This window comes from Curcuma longa, chromosome 17, assembly GCF_044706935.1.
Source record: "Curcuma longa cultivar G26 ecotype Majalengka, Jawa Barat chromosome 17, ITB_CL_G26_1.1, whole genome shotgun sequence".
Classification (NCBI taxonomy): Eukaryota; Viridiplantae; Streptophyta; class Magnoliopsida; order Zingiberales; family Zingiberaceae; genus Curcuma; species Curcuma longa.
Genome location: NC_133877.1, coordinates 9999711 through 10007094, shown reverse-complemented (window position 1 = coordinate 10007094; position 7384 = coordinate 9999711). Strand labels below are relative to the sequence as shown.

The following is a 7384-nucleotide window of genomic DNA, read 5'->3' as shown; positions in this document are numbered from 1 at the left end:
ACACGGGTTTGAGGGAGCACTGAAGCATGTGTACCAAGCTGGCTTGCTTCCCCCGAGCACTTTCTTAGACTTTTTAGACATAGATAAGATCTGGGTCGAGCTACCCAAATCCGAGAGAAAGGGAGAGTGAGTGAGGGAACTGTACTTATCAATGTAATGTCTTTCTTCGTTAATGAAATATCTTCTTGCTAGCTCGTCTCTTAATCTTGGCAAAAACTGATTGGACTTGGCAAAAACTAATAAGATTAACTTAACTCCTCAAACTGAGAGAGAAATGCCTTAAGCCCAGGAGTTGGGGAAAGAAATGATAGTTTGAGTCGATGGCACTTGGCTCTAGAGGAGAAGAGACACCGGTAGCAAATATGCCGCTGGTCCGAGACCAAGGGATATAAAGTGTTAGAACCGATGGAATCAAAATATCTCCATAATGGTATGATATTGTCCACTTTGGACCTAAGCCCTCATGGTTTTGTTCTTGAGCTTAACCTAAAAGGCCTCATACCAATGAAGATATCTTCCATCCTTTAAAACGATCTTTTTCATGTGTTTTAGATGTGAGACTATGTTTGTACCCTTGCAACCCAACAATTCTCCTCTTAAAACAAAGGATCACAGACCCCCCTCAAATGGAAAGCCTTCATTTGATGTCCGAATCCTCGATCCATCAGGACTTTTTGCTCCTCGATCCACCCAACCTACTAGGACTTCCTGCCCCTCGGTCCATCCGACCTACTAGGACTTCCTGCCCCTCAGTCAATCCGACCTACTAGGACTTTTTACCTAGCCACAACTAAAACTTTCTGCCTAGTGTCTGATTCTCTTGATTTAGACACGGGAGCACCCACTTCTTTTGTTTAAGGTTCAACCCACATGGTTAGATCTGGATCATGGCTCTTCCAGCGGTTAGTCCGGTGAAGAGCGGCCTCGCTCTGATACCACTTGTAAGAACTGATGGAATCAAAATATCTCCACAATGACATGATATTGTCTACTTTGGGCCTAGCCCTCATGGTTTTATTCTTGGGCTCAATCCAAAAGGATGGATCTATGTTTGCATCCTTTTAAACTCATAATCTTTTCTATATATTTTAGATGTGGGACTATGTTTGCACCCTTACAACCTAATATAAAGCTCGATCTATGACTATGTCCGAGTCGAGAGAGGTAGAACCCTAAAAAGGGTAATTGCTGAAGGACGTCGCTGGTCTAAGACCAGGGGATATAGATCTCGATCCACGATTATGTCTGAATCAAAAAAGGTTGAACCATGAAAAGAGCAATTACTGAAGGACGCCGCTGGTCCGAGACCAAAGGAGAGAGAGATCGGGAACAAAAGTGGCCTACAAGGAGCATATTCATTAGAGTCATCAATAAATTACAATAGAATATACATAGAGGGATAAGGAGTGGTTCAAGCTCCTAAGAGTCGGTTAGCAGAGGCCTTAGAGCTTAGGCCTTGGAGCTTAGATCCGATAAGGTCGTAAATGAGTAGAATTTCATAGCCGAGCTAGTTCTTTACCTTCGGGATCGGTCAGATAGTATGAGATAGAGCTCGTCTTCCGAGTGATTCATTAAGGGCCTCCCCATTGTGGATCTAACTTGCCGACATCTCCTACTGCCTTGACTTTCTTCCAAACTAAATCTTTAACTTGGAAGCCCCGAGGGATCACTCGTTTGTTGTAGGTGCGGCACATCCTTTGTCGGTATGCAGTCAAGCAGGCTACCGCCTTGTCTCGAGCTTCTATGACCAGGTCAAGTTTCATAAATCTTTGGCCATTGTTGTCATCATCATAGAGTCATTGCTGATCTGACTCCATCCCGATTTCTACGAGGACGACTGCTTCTACTCCGTAGACTAAGTAGAAGCGCGCCATACCAGTACTTTCCTGAGGAGTAGTGCGATAAGATGAAAGGGCGCACGATAGCTCCTCAACCCAACTACCTCCTTCATGATCCAGTTTAGTCTTCAACCCCCGTATGATCTCCCGGTTGACAACCTCGGTCTGCCCATTGCTCTGTGGATAGACTACTGACGTGAAGGCTTACTGAATACCAAAGCTTTTACACCACTCTTGGAGCTTCTTCCCTTGGAATTGTCAGCCATTATTGGAGATGAGTCCGTGAGGTATACCATACCGACATACAATGTTCTTCCACAAGAATTTGAGTACTGTGTCTTCGGTGATCTAGGCCAAGGCTTCAGCTTCTACTTATTTGGAGAAATAGTCCACATCGACTAGAAGGAAGTTCTTTTGTTGAGGTCCAGTCGGGAAGGGTCCGACTGTCCATTCCCCATTGATCAAAGGGACAGGAGATGACGGCTGCCTTCAACAGGCCAGTTGAGTGCTTGGTGACAGACTGATATTTTTGGCAATGAATGCAAGTGGCCACAAGTCTAGTCGAGTCAGTCTGTAGAGTGGGTCAAAATAATCAACTAATAGGATCTTTTGAGCTAGAGCTTGACCTCCGATATGATTTCTACAGTTGCCCTGATGAACTTCTTTCATCACATACTCAACATCCTCGGCAAAGGACGCGAGAAGACTCGTCGGTACAACTTGTCTCCGACTAGGATAAAACGGGAGGCTCTCCTTTTGAGAATGCGTAGTTGGAATCGACAGGTGCCTCGCCCCTTTGAAGGAAGGCGAGTAAGGGACTCCTCCAATCTGTCGGCTCTATCAAACAAGTCGGTTGATCAATCTGGGCTATCAAGGCAACTTGAGTGACCAGCTCCTCTGCTGCCCATTCCGTGAGGGAACTGGCTATTTTGGCCAGCTCGGCTGCCTTGCAATTCTCGGCTCAGGGGATCTTTTGGAGGTAGACTTCTACGAACTCGACTTTTAATTTGGTGAAGGTCTCGACATATCTACAAAGTCTATCATTCTTAATCTCAAAGTTTCCTTCAATGTCAGTCAAAATGGATCCAAACTCGAGTCGCACCCACTGTTTTGTGGCTTGTAGGCCGGCGAGCAAGGCCTCGTACTCGGCTTCATTGTTGGAGGCCCTGAAACTTAATCGAATAGAGAGCTAAATTACTTCTTATCGAGGGGAGACTAGTAGAACGCCGACTCCACTCTCGTGTCTAGTTGTCGAACTGTCCACGAAGACTTTCCAGATACCTTCCGGCTCAGACTCGGGTACTTCAGTGAGGAAGTCGATTAGGGCTTGAGCCTTAATGGAGGTGCGGGACTGGTATTGGATGTCGCACTCGTCGAGCTCTATAGTCCATTTGATGAGTCACCTCGATGCCTCTGGATGGGTCAATACTCTTCCCAAATTGCTGTTAGTTAACACTGTGACTGGATGGGATAGGAAGTAAGGCCTAGTTGCAGAGTAGCTAGGACTAAAATCCATTCTAGCTTCTCCAAATTAGTGTATCACATCTTGGCATCCTTTAACAAATGCCTGGAGAAGCATACAGGGCATTTACTTGACTAGGACTGAGCTGACCGCCAAGTTGGTAGCCTAGAGGTATATCTATAGTGGTTCCCCGGGTAGAGGTTTTGCCAACCAAGGTAAATGAACTAGATAGGCCTTGAGATCTTCAAGGGTCGTATCATAGGCTTCATTCCACATTGATGTATTTGACGGCTCAGCTCAACAATACATCAAAGTTCTCAGGCAGCTTTTTTATCAAGGACCTGAAGAAGTCTCCTTCTAACAATCCTTGTGAGAAAGCACTCACCGGGACCTCAGAAGCCGCGGAAGGTACCTCTTGCGTCATTTGATTGAAGCGATGCACATATTTGTTCAAGGATTCTCGCGACTTCTGCTTGACAGAAAAGAGGTCTATTGATGTCTTGCAGTAAGTTTTACTAGCGGTGAAGTGTTGTAAAAAGGAATCCTTGAAGTCGGCAAAGGAGCAAATGGAGGAAGGGGGAGCTTGTTGAACCAGCATTGAGCCGACCCAGCTAGTGTTGTCAGAAAGACACGAAACTTGATACCATCCGTGTACTGATGTAGTAAGGCGGCGTTCTCAAACTGTCCTATATGATCTTCTGAATTCGTAGCTTCGGTGTAGTCAGCGAGCTGCGGAGTCCGGAAATGACGGGGCAGCTCTTCTTCTAGTATTCGCCTAGTGAAAGGCGAGTTGTCGAGCTCACTTCCGTCTCCTAGCCAAGGTTCTTTGCCTTTGGCCGGGTCCCTAGAGGGAGTTCTCTCTGCTATGGATTCCATGGGCATGTCATAGTATTTTGCTTCTCGTACGGGCCTTACGGGATGGGCTCGCTGCGCTTCCACTGGTAGTTGCGGCCTTCGAGGGGGGATCTGAGGGACTTCAGCGGATCGTGTCGGTATCCTGGAGGGTGAAGTCGGGGCGTTGGGCTAATTTTGTGAAGTCGCTTGGATAACAGCGACCACTAAGCAGTTGAATTCTTCTTGTGTCATGGTGATGAGGGTCGACCTGTTGGGATCGTCCATGGGCATGTCTCAAATCAAGAGGAAAAAAGTTTCCCACAAACGATACCAAAATATGTTCCTGTTGAGATCACCCCTTGGACACGTCACCGACCGCCTAGGCACCTAAGTTGGCCTTGCAGGAAGGAAAGAGGACGATGAGCTCCGTAATCCTGCAAGCACCAAAGAGATGAGAAGGGAGGCTAGGGGTACCCTGTCTTAACCACTCCGACACTCAAGTAAGTCATCGGTAAAGAGAGAAGGCATGACTTAATTGCGAGGGTGTAACAAGGGTGTATGCATACCTATATTTGCAAAGAATGAGGATTATACATGCGAGGGTGAGAAAATGAAAAAAAAACTTATCTTGTCCTTAATTAAGGGGAATATTCGTGCGCGGAGATCTTGGTAGATGATATATCCCATTTAGGTAAGGAAAGTGTCCCATCATGGCCATAATAACGAGACATCGTGTCATTCATCATCATACAACACCATCATGCCGCATAAGTAGGGGAGTAGATTAGCCATCATATCACTTGATTACCTCTGTCCCTCAGGTGGCAGTACAACTAGCTGAAGGAGCGAGGCGGAGTCCGTTGAGTGTGAAACAAGATACTGGGGGATAAGGCTCAAGTCCAGGATAGGCTAGGGACCAAGTCGGAATATGACCAAGTGAAGCCCTGGAGTCGGAGCTCGACCTAGGGTGTAAACTCAGACCTAAGTAGAGGGGTCAGCTGTCTTATCTGAGCTGAGCTTAATCGCCGAGTTGGGTGTCGAATCTCGACTTGAACTATCTCTTCACGTTGAGCTCGTGTCTGAGTGGAGTAAGAAGGAATGGCGTCGAGTTGGGTGGACTCGACAGAGTGGTCGGGGTCAGAGTTCGGGAGGAAGCTACTGCACCGGAGTGGATTTCTCAAAGAGGTAGGAATTTGGATCCCGACTTGATTTATACATCGAGCTGAGGTTATCGAGTTAGGATACAAGATCAATTTTTCTCTCTGTCTGATGTGCTATATATTTGGACCAGTATGCCGTTCGTAGCTAAGTTAAATAGTCAACTAAACATATTACCAACTCCACTAACATTAACAATTTCTTTATTGGATCTTAAAAACTTATATACAGAAGAATTGAGACGTGTTTGATTTCACTTGCACTAAAATTATACGACCAGTATGCCACAATTATACAACTACACGAAACAAGATGTGACTATATATATATATTGGCTAATCAAATTATGAACAACCTGTGAATCCCGCGCGACGAAAAATTAATCTATCCGGTCACCGACGGCCATCCTAATTAGGTGTTAATTACGGCGATGAACGGACGCCGGAAAGCGACGAACGTCCGAGGAGAAACACTGTGCAATCGCGACGGCTGCGATCGGTGCGCGCACGATCGCGCATCGGGCGGTTGCGCAGGAAATTCCTATATATATATATATATATATATATATATATATATATATATAGGCTAATCAAATTATGAACAACCTGTGAAATTAATTAACACTTCGCTCTCCGCCGTCCCGTCGTTGCTATTTCCTTCCTCCACCCTCTCTGTTGCTTTTTCTTGGGCCTCCTCCAGCGCTTGGATCAGCCTTCGGAGGCACGATTCCGCATCGTCCCCCGCCTTGGGCATCAGATTCTCCGCCACGTCGGCCGGCGTCATCTTCACCTCATCTATCAGCACCCTCACGTCCTCGAACAGCCGGTGGTCGTCATCGACAACCCCGAGGTAGTTGGCCGCCAACACCTTAAATGCCTCGAAGCTGCAATACGACATCTCGATGTGCTTGTCCATCCTCCCGCGCCGTATCAGCGCCGGATCTAGCTTATCCACGTGGTTGGTCGTGAATATGATGAGCCGCTCGCCGCCGCACGCCGACCATAATCCGTCGATGAAGTTAAGAAGTCCCGAGAGGGTCACCTTGCTCTGTTTCTTATCATCCCCAGGCGGATTCACTGGAGGCTTTCTGTCACTGCTACCCTCCTTGTCATCGTCCTCCTTGTCGTCCTTCTTCTTTCCGCTCGCCAGTGAGGTCGAGCGAGCAGTCGATGTCTTCGATCACGATGATGGACTTGCCGGTTGTCTCGATGAACAGCTTCCGGAGCTCGGTGTTGTCCTTGACGGAGGTGAGCTCGAGGTCGTAGACGTCGTAGTCGAGGTAGTTGGCGATGGCGGCGATCATGGTGGACTTTCCGGTTCCCGGCGGGCCGTAGAGGAGGTAGCCGCGTTTCCATGGCTTGCCGATCTTGGTGTAGAAGTCCTTCCCGCTTCGGAACGCCTCCAGGTCGGCCACGATCTCCTTCTTCTTGTCGGGGTCCATCGCCAGGGTCGCGAACGTCGAGGGATGGGTGAACGCGACGTGGCTCCAGACAGCCTTCTTGTAACCGTACCAATTGTCGCTGGGGTTGTTGGTGTAGAGCTTGCGGCGGCGGTTGCGTAAGGCGGCCTCGCGGCCCGCGGCGAGGACGTGGTCGAGGTAGGATCCCACTACGAGGTCGCGGTTGCGGCGGTGGAAGACGAGGCGGAAGTAGCGGCGGGAGTCCGGCTGCGGGTAGAAGGAAAAGGAGTTCTGAGGTGGCGAGCGGGAGACAGAGTTCCACCAGATCCGAACGCCGCGGAAGTCGTCGGTGACCTCCTCGTACTCGTCCATGCTGAGGGTGAGGGAGGAGGAGTCCTTACCGAGCTCGGCCTTGAGCTTGGTGGCAGACTGAGTGCAGGATGCGGCGAGGTAAGACTCTATGGCGGCGTAGGCGTCGCTTCGCTTCATGCGCTCGCCGGAGAACTCGGGGAAGGTGATGTGGATGTAGGGGAAGACGAGGGCGACAAGGCGGCGGGAGTATTTAGCGAGGGAGTACTCGAAGAACTGGATGCCGGGGAAGTAACGGTAAACGAGGGGCCAAAGGAACATAGCGGTGGCCGCGAGCGACCACAACGCCGCCGCCCACTTCTCGCCGATATCGCTCGGAGCCAT

At 48.7% G+C, this 7384-nt stretch overlaps 1 pseudogene; it reads right to left on the bottom strand.

Annotated features, from left to right (window-relative positions):
• Positions 1-5886: 5886 nt before the first annotated feature.
• LOC141848363 (AAA-ATPase ASD, mitochondrial-like) lies at positions 5887-7384 on the bottom strand (annotated as a pseudogene).